Here is a 26,000-nt window from a genome sequence, read left to right on the forward strand (position 1 = left end):
GATGTCTGTAGTCAAACACCAAGTGATGGAGTCAGACTATTATGTTGGGTCCAAAAAAGATAGTTTAGTGAACATGGAATTAGTGCAACATGCAGTGAATACTCTTGAAATGGCTCACACAAAATATGGCAGTGAAATCTAAGCAGAATCCTGTCTCACCACAGCACAAGCCCCTCGGGCTTCCAGAATGTCAGGTTTTTATGTCCCCATCTTTTGATCACTATTGGGGAAAAATATCTACAAATTCTTGTTCTTTACTTCTGTTCATGAGATTTTCCCTGGAAACGTTCTTTGATATTAGAGAATTCAGTAAGGTTTCTGACCAACCCAAGTCCTTCTTGATTTTTTAGCCTGAGAATCAACATATCTTTTTTGGTGATTTCTTCAGATCAGTAAATCTGTTGTGGGTAGAGTTAAACTATTTTAACTCATAGTGTTTTAAGGAAATTATACTGTCCACAATCTACAACCACTTTCAATTTTTTTCTAAACTGGATGATAGTGAATCTTCCTTCTATTGTTTATGAAGTCTCATCTTGCATGTAGAACACTGATCTTATTCTCCCATATCATCATTTAAAAGGGAAATAATATGGATAATGTGGAATGTTGGTAAAAGCAGAGAAAAGTCCTATAAAATGACTATTTAATGCAGGAAGAGTAAAGTAGTAACTTGAGATCAATTCTGAATGACTGGGGCCAACAGTTCTGTGTCTCTGCTGAGGAGAGATCAAAAGAATACACTCAAAGAGAAACAGAGAGTATTCAGAATAACACCTGAAAAACATCTGCAAAAATGGGGAAGAGTCAGAAAAGACCCTCTTTTAGAAGTTTATTTTTAGAACTTCCCTGGCAGTCCAGTGGTTAAGACTCCACGCTGCCAATGCAGGGGGCGCGGGTTCGGTCCTTGGTCAGGGAACTAAGATCCTGCATACCGCACCGCCAAATGTGCTTATAAGAAGAACAGAGTACCTTCCGTGCCTGCAAAGGTCTAGGTCAGTGCTTCTCGGTCTGCTTGGAGTCATAGGCCTGTGGAGAATTGATGAAAATCCTTGGTGGAGAGAAAACTCACGTGAAGCACCATTTGCATTTGACCTATAATGTGCATTAAGTTATTCAATACTAACTTTATGCTATGTGGCAGATAAAAAAAATCATTCCAAAGGGTAAAAGTTTGTTTCATAAGCTACTTAGTCTTCAGTGTCTCATTATTGGCTGGCTATGTACATTTAGAGTTTCCAGTTTGTCTCTGAACCTGGCTTTGTGCTTTGTTACTCAACTGTTACCCTACTTATAGAGCTGAAATATAAGATGACAGTGTTGAGGATAAAACAGCCTCTCAACCAGACTTACAAGGATCAGACATGCACATAATAATAGCAACCTTTGATTGAATGGTTACTATGTACCAGGCACGGTACAAAGCACTATCTCATTTAATCCTCCAATGACTTTATGATATGGGTATTCATCCCATCTCTTTGATGAGTAAAAATGAGGCTTAGAAGGTTTAATAATTTGTCTAAGTATTTATTGAGCACCTTTTGAATGTCTAATACTATAAAGGAAGATACAAATGAAACAAAACATAGACTCAGTAAACTTAAAACTAAAAAAAATTTTTTAAATTAACCGCATTTTAAAATGTCTGTGCTTGAAATTATGACATGTAGTTGCCAGCATTATGGTTTAATTATAGCTCTAACTAATGGTGTGGAGAGTTGACTTCTTCTAAAACTCTGTGGGTGTTCATTTAGGAAATGATATATTCCATCATAAGTCTCTGTTGATGATGGTGTTCAAACAGATAGATATACCCCAGATATTTGAACTTGAAACAAAATAAAACCTCAGACTTAATGCAAGATAATTTTTATAAGCCAAAAACTCATCTCCGTTGTTTGTTACATATACAAAGTAATTGATACAGCCTAATGGTGACATTAAATGTACTTCAAATAGGTGTGACACTGCTGCCTCTTTATAGCTGTGAACATCTATGTACTTTCAAAATAACAAACTTTTTTAAAAGAAAAAAGAATAGAAGAAAAAATATGCTTGAGAGTTTCCTTTTATGCTTACTGTTTTGAAATAGCTTTGTGTAAAGGCAATTTCTATTCTCTCCCATTATTCTTTTACATTTAAATATCATAGCAACTTTCCTTTAAGCTTTATCACCAGTATCCATAGCTTTGACAACGACTTTATAGGGTATTACTGCTTTGAAGTAATTTGGCCCCTTTTAAAGATTTTTTTTTTTTAAATGAAGCATAAAAATGTTAGGTGTCTCTGTGAAATAATGCTGCATTCAATGCTACACTTCTACCTACGCAGTTAGAAAAAGCTGAGTGATTTTGAAATCTAGAGATACGGACTGCATCATAGCCACTGTTTTCTTTCCTACCTTACCTCCTTATGCTCCTCACCTTTCCTGATCTTTCAGAAGAATTTGAAGTTTATAATTTCCTCCCTTTCCTTTCTCTTTGACTTAGGCATTCACCCATCGACTTGTCAATTATTCTGAGTAGCAAGTACTAGAGATACAAAGATAAAATCATTTCCCTGTTCTCAAGGTACTTGCAGTCTCATGGGAAAGACAGATTTGGAAACTATTGCAATGTGCTCTGCTAAATACCACTGGAGTTCTAGGAAGGACCACTGACCCAGCCTCAGAGGTTGAGCTGGGCCTGTTAAGGGAGCCAAGGGTAACGTGTATGTCTACAGTGTCGTATATGTCAGGACAAGTGGTGGAAGTTGAAAATGGAGAAGCATGCCGGGACCAGCTCAGCTGTAGTGCCTTGTTATATCCCACAACTGGGAATTCAGATTTCATCACGAATTGCATTAGCAAGATATAACAATTGAAGAAGCTTCAGTGAGAGAGTGACATGGTAATATATGCAAATATCCCACTGGAAACTGGATGCAGAATGCACCAGATTAACAGAAAAGATGACAGGTGATTGGAGAGGGCCATTGAGAGTCCCCAAACAACTGCACTGAGAATGTAGCAGGGACAGATGTGAAAGAAGTTAATTGAGGCAGAGTCTCCAGGATTTACAGATTGATGTTTTGTGGGGAGTAAGTGAGATAGAGATAATTCTCACATTCTGGCTTGAGTTACAAGATGGTTGTTGGTGGTGTTAATCAGGATTGGGGATCAGTTCATCTTTTTAATGTGTTGTATTTTTGGTGCCACCGAAATATCTGAGTAGAACTGTGTAAAAACCCCATTAGAAGGTGCGTCTAGGGTTCTGGAGCGGAGTCTGGTTGTGGATAATACAACGGTTTAAGAGCCATATAGGTGGTGGATGAAGCTGTATGTATGAATAAGGTCATCAGTATCTACATTAAGAATGAAAACAGGGCTTCCCTGGTGGCGCAGTGGTTGAGAGTCCACCTGCCGATGCAGGGCATGCGGGTTCGTGCTGCGGTCCGGGAAGATCCCACGTGCCGCGGAGCGGCTGGGCCCGTGAGCCATGGCCGCTGCGCCTGCGCGTCCGGAGCCTGTGCTCCGCAACAGGAGAGGCCGCGGCAGTGAGAGGCCCGCGTACCGCAGAAAAAGAAAAAAAAAGGTGAGTTTAGGGGCTTACCCTGGTGGCGCAGTGGTTGAGAGTCCGCCTGCCGATGCAGGGGACACCGGTTCGTGCCCCGGTCTGGGAAGACCCCACGTGCCGCGGAGCGGCTGGGCCCGTGAGCCATGGCCGCTGAGCCTGCGCGTCCAGAGCCTGTGCTCCACAACGGAAGAGGCCACAACAGTGAGAGGCCCTCGTACCGCAAAAAAAAAAAAAAAAAAAAAAGAAAGAAAACAGCAAAGGGCCTAGGGTCTCCCGCAAAGGGAAGTACTGCCTTGCTAGAGGCCAAACTGAGGAGCTTCTCATTCTTAGTGGAGATAAAAAAAATCAGCTGGGAAGGAGACGGAGAAGCAGCCTCTAGGCAGATAAGAAGAAATCAATTGTATGGAACAAACAAGGACAGAGTTTCAAGGTTAAAGAGCAGGCAGCACCACCCCTACCAACCGTGACTCAGAAGTCAGGTAAATGTGGTCTGCAAATTTTCAGCATGGGCCAGCTGATCTCAGTGACGATGGGTTCCGAGGAGTGCTCAGCTCTGGATTAGTCTCCTGAATTTGGATGTTCTTTCGCTCCTGTGTCTTGCAGATGCTTTGACCCAGACACTGTTCTGCTTCCACCCTCTCTACCATCTGCCTACCCCACATGTTATCTTCCTGTCTCATGCTTTCACTTTTGCTTTGAGAACTTTCTCTTCTCCTGTTTTGGATCTTGATACATTTTAATTTTGTTCTTATTCCTTTTACCTTTCACAACCGCTTTCACCTCCACCTTACCCAGCACACTCAGTTTCCCTTTAAAAAAACATATCTAGAAAAATGGTACAGATGAACTCATTTGCAAGGCAGAAATAGAGACACAGACATAGAGAACAAATGTATGGACACCAAGGGGTGAAAGGGGGTGTGGGATGAATTGGGAGATTGGGATTGACATATATACACTAATATGTATAAAATAGATAACTAATGAAAACCTGCTATATAGCACAGGGAACTCCACTTCGCTGTACAGTAGAAACTAACACAACATTGTAACACAACTATATCCCAATTTACTATATATATATATATATATATATATATATATATCAGTTTTGGTCACAATTCTCATAGACATCTACGGCCCTTTAGATGTATTTGTGAGCACAAATTTATATTTGAATACAGATGTCTTCTGAACAAGAGATAAAAGGGAGGGTGAGGTCTTATATTTACTATCATCTTTTTGCATGAGGAAACATATCAGCCTGATTTGAGATAGGCATACCAAACCTTCTGGCCTCTTAAAGTCAAATGGGATTTCTGCCTTTTCATCTATATGTAAGCTGGAGTTAGGGGCAGAAACAGAGGTCAAGAAATAGACTCATCAAGAAAAGAACTCCACTTTCTAATGTCTATCACAGTGAGACTTAAGATGAACTGGTTAGTCATAAATTACATGTAGACTAGTATTCATTTTTTTAATTGTGAATGCTGACTTTGATATGTCCACATCAATTTGGCAAAATTTGAGCTCATTATTCCACTAGAACTGTATTGTCCAATGCAGTAACCACTAGCCACATCGGATATTTAAAATTAAAATTTAATTATTTATTAAAATTTAATTATTTATTTATTTAATTCATTATACTGTACACCTTAAACCTATACAGTGCTGTTTGTCAATTATATCTCAATAAAACTGGAAGAAAAAAATTGATCAATTAAAAATAATTTAATTACAATTTAATTCATTAAAATTTAATAAAAATAAAAATTCAGTTCCTCAGTTATATTAACCACATTTTAAGTGCACAGTAGCCACATATTGCTAGTGGCTACCATATTGGACAGCACAAGTATAGAACATTCTTACATCATAAAAAGTTCTATTAGACAACAGTGCTCCAGAATAGTGTTTGATTGTTCCTGTTAATTTACCATTTTTGATGGTGACTTTGAAAAAATGAGTCTCTCAGCAATAATAAACAATTTATATTGTATTACATAGAGGATTTTTGTTTGGTTTTTGTTTGATATAATTTAAGAAAGGGAACTTACTTCCAATCAACATCTTTAGTGTTCCAAGTATTTTATACTCACTATCTTAATAAATCTCCACTAATCCTATGTTATCATTGTCATTTTACAAATGAGGAAAATAAGGTTAAGAGAGGGCAAATGGTAGAATCAAAATTGAAACTCAGGTCTGTCTGGTCCAAAGTCTACTATTTGATGCCTTCTGAAAATCACCACATGGTTACATTTTTTATCCAAGTAAAATAAGGATGGTCATTTTGGTGTACTCAGAAGATAATGACAGAACCTTCGAGACCCTTCAAGAAATTATTTGTATTCTCAAATGAACATTTATTTGTTTAGCTGATGAATATTTTGGTGGTCACATACTATTTTAAGAACTTGAGAGTTGAATTTATTTCCTTACCATCAAAAAACAAGTTCTTGCAGGAGCTATCAGTAACTTTCTAGTGGAACAGTGATCCCAAATCCATTCTAGTTATATCTTCATGGAAAAGCTGAGAGGCATAAAAGAAATAAATCTCAGTGATATTTTTCCAGAAGATGGATGCTCTTTTGGTTAAATTATACATTAGACAATGAGAATTCATGGAAACAAGATAGTATAAATGATTTTGCAATTCATTTTATAGATGACTTTTGAAGAAAGAACTGATACGTGATATTTAGTATTCTGCAGAGAAGAGAAACATATAACAAAATTTAATTTTGTTCAAGGTTTGGTATAAAGCTGTGGTCTTTGGTTTGTGTGATATTCTAACAAGCCAGGAATCTCCTCTTTAAACCACACACACAAAAAATGAAAACATAGTAACTCTTGCACAAGAGTGCAATTGTTTTGCCTTTATCATTTTTTTTAACATCTTTATTGGAGTATAATTGCTTTACAATTGTGTGTTAGCTTCTGCTTTAAAACAAAGTGAATTAGCTATACATATACATACATCCCCATATCTCCTCCCCCCTGCATCTCCCTCCCACCCTCCCTATCACACCCCTCTACATGGTCACAAAGCAACAAGCTGATCTCCTTGCTATGCGGCTGCTTCCCAGTAGCTATCTATTTTACATTTAGTAGTGTATATATGTCCATGTCACTCTCTCACTTCGTCCCAGCTTACCCCTCCCACTACCCGTGTCCTCAAGTCCATTCTCTACATCTGTGTCTTTATTCCTGTCCCACCCCTGGTACTTCAGAACCATGTTTTTGGGTTTGTTTTTTTTTGTTAGATTCCATATATATGTGTTAGCCTTACTTCACTCTGTATGACAGACTCTAGGTCCATCCACCTCACTACAAATAACTCAATTTCATTTCTTTTTATGGCTGGGTAATATTCCATTGTATATATGTGCCACATCTTCTTTATCCATTCATCCAGATGGACACTTAGGTTGCTTCCATTTCCTGGCTATTGTAAATAGAGCTGCAATGAACATTTTGGTACATGACTCTTTTTGAATTATGGTTTTCTCAGGGTATATGCCCAATAGTGGGATTGCTGGGTTGTATGGTAATTCAATTTTTAGTTTTTTAAGGAACCTCCATACTGTTCTCCATAGTGGCTGTATCAATTTACATTCCCACCAACAGTGCAAGAGGGTTCCCTTTTCTCCACTCCCTCTCCAGCATGTATTGTTTGTAGATTTTTTGATAATGGCCATTCTGACTGGTATGAGGTGATACCTCATTGTAGTTTTGATTTGCATTTCTCTAATGATTAGTGATGTTGAGCATCCTTTCATGTGTTCATTGGCAATCTGTATATCTTCTTTGGAGAAATGTCTATTTAGGTCTTCTGCCCATTTTTGGATTGGGTGGTTTGTTTTTTTGATATTGAGCTGCATGAGCTGCTTGTAAATTTTGGAGATTAATCCTTTGTCAGTTGCTTCATTTGCAAATATTTTCTCCCATTCTGAGGATTGTCTTTTGGTCTTGCTTATGGTTTCCTTTGCTGTGCAAAAGCTTTTAAGTTTCATTAGGTCCCATTTATTTTTGTTTTTATTTCCATTTCTCTAGGAGATGGGTCCAAAAGGATCTTCCTGTGATTTATGTCATAGAGTGTTCTACCTATGTTTTCCTCTAAGAGTTTTATAGTGTCTGGCCTTACATTTAGGTCTCTAATCCATTTTGAGTTTATTTTTGTGTTTGGTGTTAGGGAATGTTCTACTTTCATTCTTTTACATGTAATTGTCCAGTTTTCCCAGCACCACTTATTGAAGAGGCTGTCTTTTCTCCATTGTATACTCTTACCTCCTTTATCAAAAATAAGGTGACGATATGTGCATGGGTTTATCTCTGGGCTTTCTATCCTGTTCCATTGATCTATATTTCTGTTTTTGTGCCAGTACCATACTTTCCTGATTACTATAGCTTTGTAGTATAGTCTGAAGTCAAGGAGCCTGATTCCTCAAGCTCCGTTTTTCTTTCTCAAGATTGCTTTGGCTATTTGGGGTCTTTTGTATTTCCAGACAAATTGTGAAATTTTTTTCTTCTAGTTCTGTGAAAAGTGCCATTTTGATAGGCACTTTTGATAGGGATTGCGCTGAATCTGTTGATTGCTTTGAGTAGTATAGTCATTTTCACAATGTTGATTCTTCCAGTCCAAGAACATGGTATAGCTGTTTGTATCATGTTTAATTTCTTTCATCACTTCCTTATAGTTTTCTGCATATGGGTCTTTTGTCTCCTTAGGTAGGTTTATTCCTAGATATATTATTCTTTTTGTTGCATTGCTAAATGGGAGTGCTTTCTTAATTTCACTTTCAGATTTTTCATCACTAGTATATAGGCATGCAAGAGATTTCTGTGCATTAATTTTGTATCCTGCTACTTTATCAAATTCATTGATGAGCTCTAGTAGTTTTCTGGTAGCATCCTTAGTATTCTCTATGTATAGTATCATGTCATCTGTAAACAGTGACAGCTTTACTTCCTCTTTTCCAATTTGGAGTCCTTTTATTTCTTTTCCTTCTCTGATTGCTGTGGCTAAAACTTCCAAAACTACATTGAATAATAGTGGTGAGAGTGGACAACCTTGTCTTTTTTCTGATCTTAGCGGAAATGGTTTCAGTTTTTCACCATTGAGAACAATGCTGGCTGTGGGTTTGTCATATATGGCCTTTATTATGTTGAGGAAAGTTCCCTCTATGCCTACTTTCTGCAGGGTTTTTATCATAAATGGGTGTTGAATTTTGTCAAAAGCTTTCTCTGCATCTATTGAGATGATCATATGGTTTTTCTCCTTCAGTTTGTTGATATGGTGTATCACGTTGATTGATTTGCGTATATTGAAGAATCCTTGCATTCCTGGAATAAACCCCACTTGATCATGGTGTATGATCCTTTTAATGTGCTGTTGGATTCTGTTTGCTAGTATTTTGTTGAGGATTTTTGCCTCTATGTTCATCAGTGATATTGGCCTGTAGTTTCCTTTCTTTGTGACATCCTTGTCTGGTTTTGGTATCAGGGTGGTGGTGGCCTCATAGACTGAGTTTGGGAGTGTTCCTCCCGCTGCTATATTTTGGAAGTGTTTGAGAAGGATAGGTGTTAGCTCTTTTCTAAATGTTTGGTAGAATTCGCTGGTGAAGCCATCTGTTCCTGGGTTTTTGTTTGTTGGAACATTTTTAATCACAGTCTCAATTTCAATGCTTGTGATTGTTCTGTTTATATTTTCTATTTCTTCCTAGCTCAGTCTTGGAAATTTGTGCTTTACTAAGAATTTGTCCATTTCTTCCAGGTTGTTCATTTTATTGGCATGGAGTTGCTTGTCATAATCTCTCATGATGCTCTGTATTTCTGTAGTGTAGGTTGTTACCTCTCCTTTGTCATTTCTTTTTTTTTTTTTTTTTTTTGCAGTACGCAGGCCTCCCACTGTTGTGGCCTCTCCCGTTGCGGAGCACAGGCTCCAGACGTGCAGGCTCAGCGGCCATGGCTCACGGGCCCAGCCGCTCCGCGGCATGTGGAATCTTCCCAGACTGGGCACGAACCCGTGTCCCCTGCATCAGCAGGTGGATTCTCAACCACTGCTCCACCAGGGAAGCCCTGTCATTTCTAATTCTATTGATTTGAGTCTTCTCTGTGTTTTTCTTGATCAGTCTGGCTAATGGTTTATCAATTTTGTTTACCTTCTCAAAGAACCAGCTTTTAGTTTTATTGATATTTCCTGTTGTTTGCTTCATTTCTTTTTCATTTATTTCTGATCTGATCTTTATGATTTCTTTCCTTTTGCTTATTTTGGGGGTTTTTTGTTCTTCTTTCTCTAATTGCTTTAGGTGTAAGGTTAGGTTGTTTATTTGAGATGTTTCTTGTTTCTTGAGGTAGAATTGTATTGCTATAAACCTCCCTCTTAGAACTGTTTTTGCTGCATCCCATAGGTTTTGGGTTGTCTTCTTTTCATTGTCATTTTTTTCTAGGTATTTTTTGATTTCCTCTTTGATTTCTTCAGTGATCTCTTGGTTGTTTAGTAGTGTATTGTGTAGCCTCTATGTGTTTGTATTTTTTACAGATTTTTTCCTGTACTTGATATCTAGTCTCATAGCGTGTGGTTGCAAAAGATATTTGATACATTTTCAATTTTCTTAAATTTGCCAAAGCTTGATTTGTGACCTAAGATATGATCTATCCTGGAGAATGTTCCATGGGCATTTGAAAAGAAAGTGTAATCTGCTGTTTTTAGTTGGAATGTCCTATAAATATCAATTAAGTCCGTATTGTTTAGTGTATCATTTAAAGCTTGTGTTTCCTTATTTGTTTTCATTTGGATGGTCTGTCCATTGGTGAATGTGGGGTGTTAAAATCCCCTACTATGTCTTTATCATTTTTGCGGGAAATTTATGGTGTACATTTTTGCTCTACATCTACCCTCCTTTGCAAAGAATTATTACCTACGTGAGAAGTAACCTTAGTTTTTAGATTTCCATGGGAGAATCACCGAAGAGTTAAGCTCCTAGTGTTAATCTTAGTTAGTGGGAAGGGTCTCCATACTTATGCTTGGGCCCCAAGAAAGTCTCTAAGTCATGGCAATTGTATTAGGTGTATATGACCATCCACCTCTGAGGTTATGAAAGCCATTCAATTCCCACAGTACTGTTTTACCTTCATGAAAACTGTTTGTGTCAGTGCAGGAATGAAGGTTATAAATGGGTGGGGCCTTGATCACCACTAGCATGTTACAAATTTCAGAAGACTTAGAGTTAGATAGAAAATATATCAGAGGTAAATGTAATTTTCAGTAGGATCAAAGTGGTAAAGCCCATCCTGATTTTGTAATCAATGACTTGACAAACAGCACAGTCATCTCACAGCAGTTTGTTTCATGGGCATAGCAGCAAATGAGAAACATATCCATTTGTAAAAGAAGAAATGAATTTGTTCTTCATATAAAAGCAGGTCATTTACTTTTTCCCCTAGTTTTTTTCCTAAATATCTCCTCGAAGCCAGGACTAGGCTGGCACTGGAGAGACAATGAAGAAATGGTCCCTGCCCACGTGGACCTAATATTCCAATGGGATACCTGACAAAAGTATATACAAAATGATACAGTTAAAAATTGTCGGGCTTCCCTGGTGGCGCAGTGGTTGAGAGTCTGCCTGCCGATGCGGGGGACGCAGGTTCGTGCCCCGGTCCGGGAAGATCCCACATGCTGCGGAGCGGCTGGGCCCGTGAGCCATGGCCGCTGAGCCTGCGCGTCCGGAGCCTGTGCTCCGCAACGGGAGAGGCCACAACAGTGAGAGGCCCGCGTACCGCAAAAAAATAAAAAATAAAAATTGAAAAAATTGTCACAAGTTCCATGAAGAAAATTTACATGAATCCGAGAGAAGGAAAAATAAAGACTCATTTACTATATGTGGGGTGTTCAAGAGGGTTTTTCTGAGCATGTGGCATCTAATCTGACACCTGAAGGGTAAAGCAGGAACCAGCTTTGTGAACTGTGTTCTCCACAGAGGGAACAACCTGTGCAAAGGCCATGAGGTGAGCTTATGTAGCTACACAGCTGCTACAGTCTTTCACAAGACCTTTTTTCATTTTTAAAAAAATATTTATTTATTTATTTGGCTGCACTAGGTCTTGGTTGTAGCACATGGGAGTTTCGTTGCCACATGCAGGATCTTCATTGCGGCATGTGGGATCTAGTTCCCTGACCAGGGATCGAACCCAGTCCCCCTGCATTGGGAGCATGGAGTCTTAACCACTGGACTACCAGGGAAGTCCCAAGATCTTTTTTTCTTGACAGAATCCTACTGATGACTCCTTTATAATATTATAATAATCATAAATATTTGTTATATTGTTGCTTTCATGGAGAAATTTGAGGTTCTCCATTTAATTATGGTCATACAGTGAAACCTATGGTTTGGAAGTATTCATTCTTTCAGGCTTTGACAATCATCCCATGTACCTGTGATTGGACGTGGTAGTAAAAGTTTATGTAATTTACTACGTTCAGGAAATGTTCCTCATTGGTCCCCTACTAGATCGGAATCATTACACATATTTTCAGGGGTAGTGGAGAAAGATCTGTAAAATCGGAATGAAATTTTATTTTCCCTGATCTCAGCAAAGAACAGGCCTGGTAATTTTCAGTGGACTGATGTGTTATTCAAACCTTTGCCCAACCTATTCTGCTGATCTGAAGGCACAAAATTTCTGCTTCACAGTGTTTACTGAATGACTAGATGAGAAAAAAAAAAAAAAGATGAATGAAATATGGACACTAAAATCTATGCCATATTTTAAACTCTTACTATTTTGTTAAGTATGTAGAGAAAGAATAGCCAAGTGATGCCAGAAAAAGGAGGCCAATGAAATGGAGAAAAAGCCCCATATGATTCTTGAAATCTGAATGAAGTAATGATACTGGCCAAATGCAAAGGGTCTCACATAGAGGGGAGAACACAAGGCATCCTTAGGCCTAAAAGGGTCTCAGAGACCCGTGAAATTCTTGTAAATCTCAGTCTCTAGGAAATAACAGCTATGCCACATAGCTGAACATTAAAGGAGGCTGTAAGTAGAGAGAGTTCTAGAACTTACTGATTCTTATTTTGATTTGTCTTTTAAAATGTATTTTATTTTTTGACTTGTGGCTACTAAATGTCCATTATGAAAAGCTTATTTTTTTAAAAAAACTCAATTCTCTTTGCTTTGATTAAAGCCCAGGGATGGTATCTTAATGATAGCATCTTCTGGAAGTAGAAGCTTAATAATGATGCAGTTTCTTGTACGGTGCTTCCTTTAAATTTACACTTTGATACTTGGCATGACTGGGAAAGCAGGCTTTATGAAAACACCTCCCTCTACCCAATGAGAACAGTCCCACACCACCTGTTTGCCTGACTTGTTTCCCAAGAACTGGGGGAGAATCACCAAAGGATCCAGCAGTCCTCACCCTTGTGCAGAATTGGACCAAGGGCTTTTCTTTCATCACATTTTGAGTCTTGGATCCCAGTAACTTTCACAGCTTCTTTGAACTCTTGCAGATTGTCGCAGCGTTCCTATAAGGATTGAGACTCGGAGCATTAAGACACTATATTCAAAAAGTGACACCTAAGTTTACCTAACACAGACTCTTGCCTCATCAGAACTAAGACTGACTGAGAAACTGTGCCCAATGTCATAAACATTGGTTTGCTTTCAACTTGGCACGAGGGCTCAGACCCTGAGAGCTGCAGCATCCGCATGGCACTGAGGGGCACACAGCTCTCCTACAAAACTCGTCTTCGGCTGCACGGATTAAATAATGGTTTGGCCTTGCTTTGGTGTCTTTGACCCCTTTCAGGCAGTCAACATATTTCTTGACCCCTAACTAAATGGAAAGTACAGTGGGATTCAACCCTCTTTGTTTCCACCTCTAATTGAGGGATTAAGACACACAGACTTTTAAGGAAGGGAGAGAACGGTAAAAGTGCTAAATAAGAATAAACGAAGATCGTAACATGAAATGACATAAGGGAAATCATTATTATGTGCCAAGGACTGACATAAACTGTAGCTGAGGGGTTCAGTAGAGGGAGATGTGCCTGGATCCCAGGGTAGCCCGAGCAGCTTCATAGATGAAGTCAAATTTGATTGGGACCTTGAAGAGAGGCCAGTCGTTCTCAACCTTTCCTGGTCAGGCAGGCCGTCTGGGGAGGTTCTCAACCTTTCCTGCATGTGAGGGCCATCTGGAGAGGTTTTTAAAGAAGGCCAAGTGAGAGATCCAGGACAGGTGTGAAAGAGGAGTGAGGGTGCTATGAGAAGGAAAAGGCTTGTTTGGTTGCAATAAAAAGTCCGTGTCGGAGGAGAAAAAAGAGAGAAGGCAGAAAAGCCAGGTTTCATCTGATTTTTAAATAATCTTGTGGGCCAGGCCAAGGAACTTTGGAAACATATTTGGCCTAGGATAGCCGGGTATATTTAGCCGCAACACCCGACTTTCACAGCTGGAGAAGGATATTAGAATTCCTCCGTATCACATAACTCCTCTCTTCCCACTTGCACGCCCTGCTTGGAAGCTTAAGTTTGAGAGAAATTAAGTGTAGATACGTGCTAATACTTCACCACTTTCTCATTCTCTCAGATACAGGATTCCGGCTGTCCCTATGGGGATGTGGTGATTCATAGAGAAGCACTGCAGTGTGGGATTCCCCTGAGTAGCAGCCAGCAGGAGGCACCCCTGAGGCAGCAAAGCTAGCGTCCCCAACAGGGTAACCACCCTGTGCTCTCATGCTGTTCACCTGGGACCCGGGGAGACTCTGCACTGGTACTTCCTGAATCACACAGATGCGGATGCTACCTAGCTAGCTCGCTAGCTAGTTAAAGAAAGCCACCTCATGTGAAGGAAATGGTTAGATTCCAGCTGGCGTTTAATAAGATTCTTTGCAAATAAAATTCTATTGGATCTTAAGAGAAGATCAATTTTATACCACTGAATTATTCAGAAACTTGAACACAGCACATTAACCATGAATCTCTGCTTATTCATATAACTTAAAAGACAATTTTAAGTAAGTTTGTGTTTTAGCATTCAATGTACTGCCTCAAAACTGGCTAGAAGCTTAGCATTTTTTGGATGAACAAGAGCTTTGGACAGGTTTATGAGGTGTATAGGGGAAAACACACACATATGCACACACACATATCCTGGAAGCAGCTGGAATCCTCCTCCTGTGCTTCTTCCTCTGAATTGAAGTTTAAAGACCACGGGCACTTGTGACCTGTGCCGGACGCTTCGGTTTCTGTCATTACTCTCACTCCACTTAGCATTGAACAGCCGCAGGCTAGACAGGGCAGTCTTTTGCCCAAACCTCAGTGATGTGGGGACTTGAGCCCTGCTACTTGGTCCACTGAAATAGGAGAACTAGGACTTATCAGAAACCCAGGTTCTGATTGTGACCTCTACTCTTTGTTTCTATTTCACATCTCCAGCTGCTTTTTCTCTGACCCATTCTTTTATCTTTTATACGTAGAGTTACTCAGGTGCTTTCTTCTCTTATGTCTTCTTTGCTGTCACTTGCAAAGTTATCTGTTTATTCTATTCCACATGCAGCTGACCCCCAAATTTGTGTCCAGCCCTCATCTATTTTCAGATCCCCAAGAAGGATTAATTTTTTTTTAATGACATCTAGAAAATTTCTATAAAACAAAGGTAAAGAGAAAAATGTTAAAAAGCAGCTGGAAGCGGGAAAAGTTACATGCAGGAAAACCACAGTAAGAATAACAACTGACTCCTCAGAAACAATGAATTTATATCCAAAATGGGTACCACTATTACCTACCTTATAGGGCTGATATGAGAATTAAATGAGTTAATATTCTAAATCACTTAGAATAGTATCTGGCACAGAGTACATTCTAAATAAGAGTTTGTTATGTAAAGTAAAAACTACATGGCAGCTGGAACTGTAAATCGTTACAATCTGTCTTGGAAAAAAATTGCCTGAAACAAATGGGACAACATTGTAACTCAGGTGGCATTTACTTTCTTCTTCATATTTTTCTATAATCATGCACTACTAATATTATTAAAACAAGACAATTTTGATGGAAGATATGCTCCACAAAAACAGGGAATTTGTGTAGTTCACTGTGTACCTCAGCACCTAGAAGAGTACCTCCATAACCTGTAAATTAGCTCACACCATGGATATGAGAAAATCTCTTCTTGAAAATCGTTTGTAATGTATATGTTGCCACTATGTAAACAAGAAAGAAAAGAGGACAAATAAGTAAAGTTTAGACCCATTTAAATCCTTAAAATTTGAAATTGGGTTATTTACAGAGATATAAATAATTCTGCAAATGCTTATATCTGTAGTGCAGATATCAGTCCTTTGATTTTCAAAAGACCCCACGGAAGAATATAATAGCATCATTTGGTTCCCCTTTTCCTAAAAGCTTTAGTGTTTCTTATCATTCAGATACAGAAAACTTTTTTTTTTTTCCTTTTGGGGGGTTAAACATTCAAGCCAGATTTAGAAACCTAGAAGTCTGGAATGTTTAGGATCAAATCATTTATTATTATGGCACTTACTACTCATTACAAATCAAGAGAGTTTTAGAGCTAGATGGGTACTTAGAGATCGTCATGCCTGCACGTTACAAATGAGCAAACTGCGCTCAGTGAGATTACAGTGCTAACTGGAAACAGAGCGAGGGCTAGAACTCAGGGCTCTTCTTTGACATTCAAGGTTAGTTTTTAATGGACTCTGGCCTTGGCAGTTTTTCTTTAAAGGTCTCCCTTACTTTCTCCCTTTCTCTATTAGATTTTCCTTGCTAATGGATGTCAGGCATAGAGTTAGATCAAGAGCAGTATTCTGTTGGGGAAAACAGTGGAAAGCTTAGACTAGTTTCTTCCCATAAACTGAAAGTAATAGGAATCCTACGGGTAAATTTCTTTGAGCATATAGGGAAGATTTTAGATTTGCAGTAATCCTAAAGGGAGGTAGAGTTTGTTCTCATAAATGACTTGCTATATTTCTCTATTCATCTAATGGATGACTTTGAGAGCACTCTACAACTTGAACTTAAAATCAAGGACTTTTTACTATTTATTAGTACTTCCTTCAGGAAAATGGTGATTTACCTATTTAAAAAGTAAAAAATCATTTATGACTAGTGTAAGTGCACATTTTTTTCTCCATGCATCAATATTTCCTTTCTTTAACCTCTGTCCTATCTCCTAATTAGGATTTCTGGAGACTGACTGGTATATTTTGAACACTAAGTGACTGTTTTCAATTAGAAAAATACAAATATCCTAACTATTAATTCCATCTCTTCAAAATATATTCAAGCTGAGCTGAAATTTAACTGCCCTAAATACCCCTTCTATTTTATTTACTTATTTTGGCTTTCCACTCTATCAAATTATTTTAGACACTTTGTTTCTGCTTTATGGTCTACCTGTAGCCAGTCTTCTCCCCTGTCTAGCCCTACAGTCAGGCTAGAAGATATGTAAAAAGAATGATATGTCTGTATATGTCTGTCTTTATTCTGTATAAAGAATATGTCATTACTGTTACCACCAATATTAGAAAATGAGTTTGTTTTAGGATCAACGTGAGTAGTAACCTTTTATTTTAAATGGGGGAAAAAAAAACTAGAGATGACACTCAGGGAAGTATTTTTAAGTTTTCTATGTTTGCTTTTATTATCTGCCCCTGTTCACCTGCATCACCCAACTGTCAAGAAAACCTGTCTCTGATCATCATAAACTCTTTTACTCTATTTGAACTTTTCCCCATTGCCCTGGGTAGAGGCTGAATCATAATTCAACTATAGTGATATTTCATTGTTTCCATTGTTAAAGAGAAGTTATCCTGACACTTGTTAAAAATGGCGAGGAAGACTTTATTCCAGAGCCTTGCAATAGGGTAGAGAGGTTGAACTCAACTCCAAGTACAAAATGAGATGAGTAGGACTTCATAGCTGGCAACAGGATGAGGGAGAGGAGGGCAAATTACTAAGAGGAGCTTGTTAATATATTAAGGTGGGGAGGAGGAAGGGAACTTAGTTAGATATCAAGGTGGAGGAAGAGGAGCTTGATTGGATCTCAAGAGTGGGGAGGATTCTCAATAAACTGGTTAAGCAGAATTCTTTTCTAAAACTGGGTTCAGCAGGTCAAGGTCGAGACCTGGTCAAGAAGAGGGCTCAGAGGAGGCTGACTTTAGTCAGGCTTGGTCAAGGAGGGAGTCTTTGTGACCATAACCTTTCTACATTTGGGTTTACCCACTAATAAGGCCCAATTTAGAATGCTACCGATACTGTGCTAGTTCTTTTATATCTCTGGAAAATAAGCTCCATTATCATTCATAATGCTATTATAGATGAGTGGAACCAGGGTCTTCATTAGCACAAAGTCTTTTTTTTTTTTTTTAACATCTTTATTGGAGTATAATTGTTTTACAATAGTGTGTTAGTTTTTCCTTTACAACAAACGGAATCAGTTATACATATACATATGTTCCCATATCTCTTCCCTCTTGCATCACCCTCTCTCCCACCCTCCCTATCCCACCCCTCTAGGTGGTCACAAAGCACAGAGGTGATCTCCCTGTAGCACAAAGTCTTTTAGCACAACCGCCCACACACTGACAATTTGTTCCAAATGAAATGTAGGAAATCTGATCAACCTGAGAGGATGATGAGAATATCTGTAATATTTACATTGTGCTATTTACCAGGCACTGCCCTGGAATATTTAAGTAAATTAATCATGTAAATCCTCACTGCAATCTTCTGAGGTAAGTACTATTATTATCCTCACCGCAGGACTGCAGGCAGAGAAACTGAAGCAGTTATAAAACATGTCCAAAGTTACTTAATTAAAATATGTCAGGGTTGCGATTGGAACCTCAGCAACATAACTTTTGAGATGGTGTTCTTAACCGCCGTGCATTCCTGCTCCTGTGAAATCTCTTTCCCCAAGCAAACACAGAGAACTGGGTGTTGGGTGAAGCGGCAGTGGAAGGGTGTATATTTGTGGAAGTCCATGTACTTTGGTGCAGTCTTCACACTCAGAACACTTTCTGTCTACCACCTAGTGCAGTGCTTAACATAGCAGGTCACTGGTAATTTTTATTGTTGGATGAACAATGATTGAATAAATTTCTAGACGATATTCAGTTCCTGATTATCAGTGAGATAATCAAATTTATGTTTCTCAAACTCTGGCACACCTAGGGCTGCCATGGCCACATTTTAGGACAAGAAGGCATTTTCTGCATTTCAAAATACACAGGTGATTGCAGCTGTCCATGGGAGCCCAGCCCACAGAGTCTTCCGGTGTCAGCTTGGGGGGAGCTGGACCTCAGGCACATGGATATAACAGTGCAAGGGACCTTTCTCTCCTGAGGTTTTAGATCTCCCCCTGAAATCTACCATTGCTCTTTAGACCTGATTTAAATTCTTCTGCCACATTTCCTGCTCAGCTCTTACTCATACCTTCTTGCCCTAGAGAAACCTGAAGCCAGAGAAATAAGACAAAAATGTAAGAGGAAAACAAGAAATGAACGAAGTCCCAGATGTTGCTAAAGTTATTGGTAGGAGTGACAAGCTAAACGAGTCTTGTGGTGACAGACTGGTTCTTTTATTTCATTTTCACTTTCTGTGGTCTCCACTCTAGCTCCTCAGAACTCATTTATCCTGAGAAATCAATGGCTAATTTCCTGTGAGGTAGAATCAATAGGCCTGCAATGTTGTACATTGCTTAAACTTGAGTACTTGGTTCACCTGGGGCTGTGAAGTAGGAGTCAAACAATTGTTGCAAGTCATTTAAGCGTTTGAATGAAGAAAAATTGCTTTTCACTATGACTGCATGGCATGAAATGCTGAACTTTTTGTGGAGGCTGGGGATGGGTGGATGGGGTGAGGATGGCTTTCCAAGTCTCTGAAATTCATTTCTGGCCTGAGTGTGTTCATTACCAAGTGTCACTTTGGCACATCTGGTGCAGGTTTATAGTCTAAGAGTTTTCATATGGGGTTCGAACATAAATTACAGTAGCAGGGAACTTGAGAGCTCCAGGAAGCAATATGATATTTCAGGTGCATTTGATTACTTTATTGAATTTGCCTGGAAAAAATCATTTAAAAAATTTAATTTGCAGACTCAGAGCAGAGAGGTTATTCATTCCAGCTCATACCTGACAATAGATCTGTGTGTGTGTGCGTGTGTGTGTGCGCGCGCGCGTGTGTGTTTTCATTAAATAAGCAACTCCAAAGTGCTCAAAAGGCTGCTTGTTCTACTCTGTTGAGTATGGGGGAATTGGACTGGGGCCTTCATTCTATAAACATGTCACCAACTTTTTTGCTTCAACTGGCTTCTCCGTGGGACACGTTCAAATTGTATACATACCAAAGTAATGATTTATTAGATTTAAGTGGCATTTTAAAAGGATATTAATAGTATATTTAAATTGCAAAGTGGAATTAGTACAATAGTATGAGAGACGTATGATTGTAATGACTAACTGAAGGGTCACCAACTGAGTGCTTAGTTGCCTCATGTTCTTTTTTGAAGGAAAGGGATATAAAAATAATGTTAATTAAGAAGTAATCAGGGCTTCCCTGGTGGCGCAGTGGTTGAGAGTCCGCCTGCCGATGCAGGGGACGCGGGTTCGTGCCCCGGTCCGGGAAGATCCCACGTGCCGCAGAGCGGCTGGGCCCGTGAGCCGTGGCCGCTGAGCCTGCGCATCCGGAGGGAGAGGGCACAGCAGTGAGAGGCCCGCGTACCGCCAAAAAAAAAAAAAAGAAGTAATCAGTTAACTCTGTAAATAAAAAACTTTGGGGCAAGTTGCTTACCCTCTTTGAGCCTCGGTTTTCTCATCTGTAATAATCACGCCTGCCTCAAAGGCTTGTTGTAGGATGAAATGGGATAACACCTGTGGAGCCCTTACCAGAAGGCTTGGCACAGAAAGTCTTAGCTATCGTTATTATTGCTATTGCTATTGTTAGGCAAAGTGCAGGCTGTTAGAACAGCTCCAGTTATATTATACTCTAAGCAATTAGCATAAATTTTTTCCAGCGGGATAATTGGACGGAGGGGTTCTAGGAATGCTCTATAATAATAATGTCAGTGGGAACTCACCTAGGACTCTGGCCTTTCTGGCTACCCAGTAGGAATGTAGGACAAATGCTGAGGTGGAAATTGTAAGATAAGCAGCAAGAGTTAATGAAGGCAATCATACTCTCCCTGGAGTGGGGCCATCACAGCTTTGCTCAGCAACTGTCACATTCGTGCACTTTCAGGCACCTGAAGGCCTCACCTTATGTCAACTCCCAGAATAATTGCAGCTTCCCTTATTTCCAAACGGAATAATGTGAGAAGGTGAAGATGCACATGCTTTACCCCAGAGAACGTAGTCACGGGCCTCTTACTAGTTTCATGCAGAAGGAAACAAGCTCTGGAGACAGAGCTCCTGGGCTCAAATCCCTGTTCTTGTCCTATTATCAGACTTGCACAGGTTACTTAAGCTCCCTGAGATGAGAGTCCTCATTTGTCACCTCATGTAGTTATTGTAAGGATTATTTGAAAAAATAATTGCATGGCACGTGGGATGTTTTCTGCAACAGTAAGTCTCAATAAATGTTAGTGATCCAGTTATTTCTTAGGTTGGATGATATTTGCACTGAGCAGTGTTTAAAAAAACCTGAGGTATATTAGACTTTTAAGAGTTTATTTGAGCAAAAATCAAGTAGAATGAGGCAGCACCAAAGCATAAGTGATTAGAAGCCCTCCTTTAACTGGCGCGTAGGGGAAAGACTTTGATAGACAAGAGGTGGAAGCAGAGCAAGGGAACTGTTGGACGCTATAGCTTAAGCCGTTGCATTATTTGAGAAAGCCTAGTTGGCTGTTTGTGACTGGTTGTCCTTAGGTTGTGCGTTTCTAACTTCGAGGCAATAAGGGCTGAAGTTTTGCTTTGCTTTTGTAAGCTACTAAGCATTTAAAGCCACCTCAGTCTAATGGCCTCCTTGTTTAGTTAATTTAACAGATGTTCGAGATCATTCTGGTTTTATTACATGGTTTCCTCTATGAGTTAAGTTGACTCAGAGTAAGGGAATTGGGAGAAAGGGAAATTAGAAGTCTTATTCTCAAAACCCATGGACAAGCCTCTGGACTTGCTTCATTTATCAATTTAATAGCACAGGATTTGAGAGTTGTCTTCAGGATTTACATGGTTGCTCTTTTCACTTCTAATGGTGAAGGTTCAGAAAGGACTGGGACAAGCTCTTTGTTACTAAAGTAGCTGTAAGGTGTTAATTGGCAAAAGTTCATATGCAAATCTTCCTCTGGAAAAAGATTTAAAATTTTCCAAATTATTGTGGGAACACAAACATGTTTTTTTTTTTTTTTTCACAAACATGTTTATGATGGTGAGTTTCTTCTAAAATGAAATTCTAATCCATCCAAAGTCATTTAAATTTAGTGTTGTGGAATAGAGATATATTTTCTGCCCATCTTTTCAGGGAGTTTGGATATCTGTCTAATTTTCACATTTTTTTTCATTCCACTTTGAAATCATTTTAGTCCTAGTCCCATTCTGGTTTGGAGCCAGTGGGTGGAGCCTCTAAATTCCTCTAAACAGATATTTTGAATAATGATACAGAACACTATGACATTATTTTAGAGAAAAATGGCACCATCTGGGAAGATGGCAGAGGTAACCAAGCAGAGCTCCATACAAAAAGCATGATGGGGCAGCTTATTTGAAAGAACATAGAACATACTGAATTATTTTTGAAAACTTATTTTGCTTAGATCTTTACAAAATAAGATTAGAAAATAAAATTTAAAGCAAACGCGACTTTCCCCCTTTATAAAGAGATTATTTTTTTCTATCTTGGTGAGGAATGCAAGATCTTCAGAGCGTGGCAGTGCCCAGATTCCTTCAGGGCACCCTGTGTGCTGTAATTGTTATAAAATCTGATTTCCGGTGTTTGTCAACAGATTTGGCCTCTTAGTTGCTAAGAGTTGAAGACATTTTGATTGGCAATATTAAAAAGGAGTTAATAGAAAATTTTAAGGAGAGAATTTAAATTAAAGAAAATAGAAACATTATAATGAGGATCTCTGAGACAAAACATTGTCAATATAAATGGATAATGGTTTATCTAGTATCTCCAGTACAATGGTTTCTTATTATCTGTTTAACTCCTGATAATTAACATGCATTCTCCTTTTCATCTTTCTCAGGGCTGATGAACAATGAAAGGATAATTTTAAAGTATGAGTAACAAGTAGTAGAAATTCTTTTGTAATTGATTCTCTATTGAGCAGATACTCTATGTATTAGTAGCATTTGCCCCCAGGCTTTCTGCATCATCCTTTTTGGGTTTTTTTACCTTTTACACAGGGATATTACAACTGATTGTCTCTAGGCAGTTTTATCTGGGCAGATTGCTTTATTAAGCAAACATTTTTTCAAAAACACTATGAAGGGCTTCCCTGGTGGCGCAGTGGTTGAGAGTCCACCTGCCATTGCAGGGGACGCGGGTTCGTGCCCCGGTCCGGGAGGATCCCACATGCCGTGGAGCAGCTGGGCCCGTGAGCCGTGGCTGCTGGGCCTGCGGGTCCGGAGCCTGTGCTCCGCGGCGGGAGAGGCCACAGCAGTGAGAGGCCCGCGTACCGCAAAAAAAAAAAAAAAAAACACTATGAAATAAGAACTTCTAGTGTCAGCCAAGGAAACATCTGAAAAAGCGGCATTTTCTTGACTGCAGGAAAAAATGTCTTTTCCTAAGAATTTTTATGGTGCATTTAGTTTTCCAGGGAAATTAACATCTGCCCTGTTCTACACTTAACACTAGGACAGAATAATAGCCACAAACTGTGTATATTTCATTGTTATACTTTGCTAAGGTCAATTAAAATTGGTTTCCATTTTGTTTTCTTTTAGAGTGGGTTTTTCAAACCTCATTACCTTTACTAACCTAATTTACATTCTCCTCAGAAAATATTATAAAAGTTCTACATTTCCAACTTTGATATTGGTTGTTTTGTTTCCAAATGAAACAAAATAGTCAAGATTTTTAGTTTTAAAATATTGGGGTGATATCTGGTTTTTTTTGTTTATTCTGAAAAGTGGCACCCTCTCTCAGGATTACATTTACTTTAAAGGTTTAAATTTTAAACAAGTTATTATTTTTTAAGTATTATAATATCAAAAAACTTTGAGAAACTTACTATAAAATTTGGTTATTTTTGTAGTGATTCATTCCAATTTCTTTCCATCATATTCTGGCAGAAAATCTTAATCTTTCCTGTGTGTGTGTGTGGATATCCCTGGCTGGCATCTGCAGCATCTTAGAGTGAAACTCATAAAAGAATGTCTTTATCTTGAGCAGAACAAAAACACAGAGACTATTAAGGTTTTCTTTCTTCATTTGCAGAAACTCAGCAATGTTCTTTCTGTAGTTACTTAGTTTTGACATTCTTTGCAGTTAGGTCAACAATGGTTGTTTTTAAAAACGTTTCCACCCATGATTGAATATAATCTAAAGCCCATCTTCCCCACTGCGTAGGGCATGCTGAGCTTTCCTTTGTGGTTTACCTGAGTATGATAATTGATATATTTTGTAATTGTAATTTGTTTTTAATTCTTCTAATGATGAGAAACAAAATAAAGTGTGAGGTTCCTGAGAGGTATCTGGCATATTTTTACAGATTCAAATGAAGAACTCAGGTCCAAGTCCTACAAGTGGTCCAGATGGGTATCACTATTCTAGCAATCCTACTATAAATTAATGTTGTACCTGCTGACAGCTACATCTCTCAACTTAAAGAAAATACAATGAAAAATAAAGTAGTCCTGAGCAACGAAAAGAAATTGGTTAATGAAGTAAAGATGTCAAAACTTAAAAAAAATTTTTTGAGCATTTTATTTATTTACTTTTTAATTGAAGTATAGTTGATTTACAATGTTGTGTTAGTTTCAGGTGTACAGCAGAGCAATTCTGTCATACTCATACACACACATATATATATGTATATATATATATATATTTTCAGATTCTTTTTCCCTTATAGGTTATTACAAAATATTGACTATAGTTCCCTGTACTATACAGTAGGTCTTTGTTGATTATCTATTTTATATATAGTAGCATGTATATGTTAATCCCAAACTTCTAATTTATCCCTCCCCCCCCTTTCCCCTTTGGTAACCATAAGTTTGTTTTCTATGGCTGTGTGTCTATCTCTGTTTTGTAAATAAGTTCATTTGTATCATCTTTTTAAAATCCCACATATTAGCAATATCACATGATATTTGTCTTTCTCTGTCTGGCTTACTTCACTTAGTATGATAATCTCCAGGTCCATCCGTGTTGCTACAGATAGCATTATTTCATTCTTTTTTATGGCTGAGTAGTATTCCATTATATGTATGTGTATGTGTGTGTGTGTGTATATATATCACATCTTCTTTACCCACTCATCTGCTGATGGATATTTAGGGTGTTTCCATGTCTTTGCTATTGTAAATAGTGCTGCAGTGAACATTGGGGTGCATGTATCTTTTTCAAATTAGAGTTTTCTCAGGTATATGCCCAGGAGTGGGATTGCTGGATCATACGGCAACTCTATTTTTAGTTTTTTGAGGAACTTCCATACTGTTTTCCATAGTGGCTGCACCAATTTACATTCCCACCAGCAGTGTAAGAGAGTTCCCTTTTCTCCACATCCTCTCCAGAAACTTTTCAAAGAGACCATATTCATTTGTTCATTCATTCATTCAAGAAATCTTTATTGAGTGCCTACCAAGCGCTGAGCTCTGCACTAAATTCTAAGGATACCGCGTTGAGCAGAAGCGGGTAGCATTTCTGCCCTCAGGGAGTTTAAAGCCTAGTTCGGGGGCAATTTTAATCAATATATCTTACAGATAAGTGTACAGTTACAGCTGTCATAAGTGCTAACAGAGGAAGGTACATGGAAAGAGTTAAATTACAGATTAGATTAAATATGGAAGGTCAGGGAAGACTTTTCAGTGGGGGAGGCAACTGAACTGACATCTGAAGGATGACTGAGGGTCGATAAGACAAAGATGGGCTGGAGAACATGCCATTAAAGTGAACAGCATTCATCATGTGGTCATTCTATGTGTCAGGGCTATTCTTGGTGCTGAGCATACAGCAGTGAACAAAATAAATTCCCTGCCCACGCGGGGCTGACTGGGGACAGAAACAGACTATAAACATGACAAAATAAATATAAATGTTGTCAGGAGGTTATAAGTGCTGAGAAGAAAAATACAAAGTAAGCTGAATACGGAGTGCAGGTATGGAGGTGAGGTGGATATTTTCTAGGGGAGGGTCTGGGGGAAGGTCTCCCTATTAAGCTACCTTGAGCTGAAATGGGAAGGCGAGGCAGCAAGTCATGCAGTTATGGGTGGAGGAGGCCTCTCTGGGCAGGGGGAAGGATGAGAGCCGAGGCCT

The 26,000-nt window shown here is 38.8% G+C and overlaps 1 protein-coding gene across 23 annotated transcripts in view; it reads left to right on the plus strand.

Annotated features, from left to right (window-relative positions):
* FAR2 (fatty acyl-CoA reductase 2) overlaps nucleotides 1-26,000 on the plus strand; it is a 128,855-nt gene that overhangs the window by 38,499 nt on the left and 64,356 nt on the right. The window contains exon 1 of one of the 23 annotated variants that reach the window (XM_067008982.1): nucleotides 25,739-25,843. The exons of 20 other annotated variants lie outside the window; for them this stretch is intronic. The gene's annotated coding sequence lies outside the window, so the exon portion shown is untranslated. Of the gene's footprint in view, nucleotides 1-25,738; nucleotides 25,852-26,000 lie in introns of those variants that run through there. 2 more of the 23 variants (XM_067008977.1, XM_067008975.1) reach the window with 2 other exon arrangements.

The sequence above is a fragment of the Kogia breviceps genome, chromosome 12, assembly GCF_026419965.1.
Source record: "Kogia breviceps isolate mKogBre1 chromosome 12, mKogBre1 haplotype 1, whole genome shotgun sequence".
In the NCBI taxonomy this organism is placed as follows: domain Eukaryota; kingdom Metazoa; phylum Chordata; class Mammalia; order Artiodactyla; family Physeteridae; genus Kogia; species Kogia breviceps.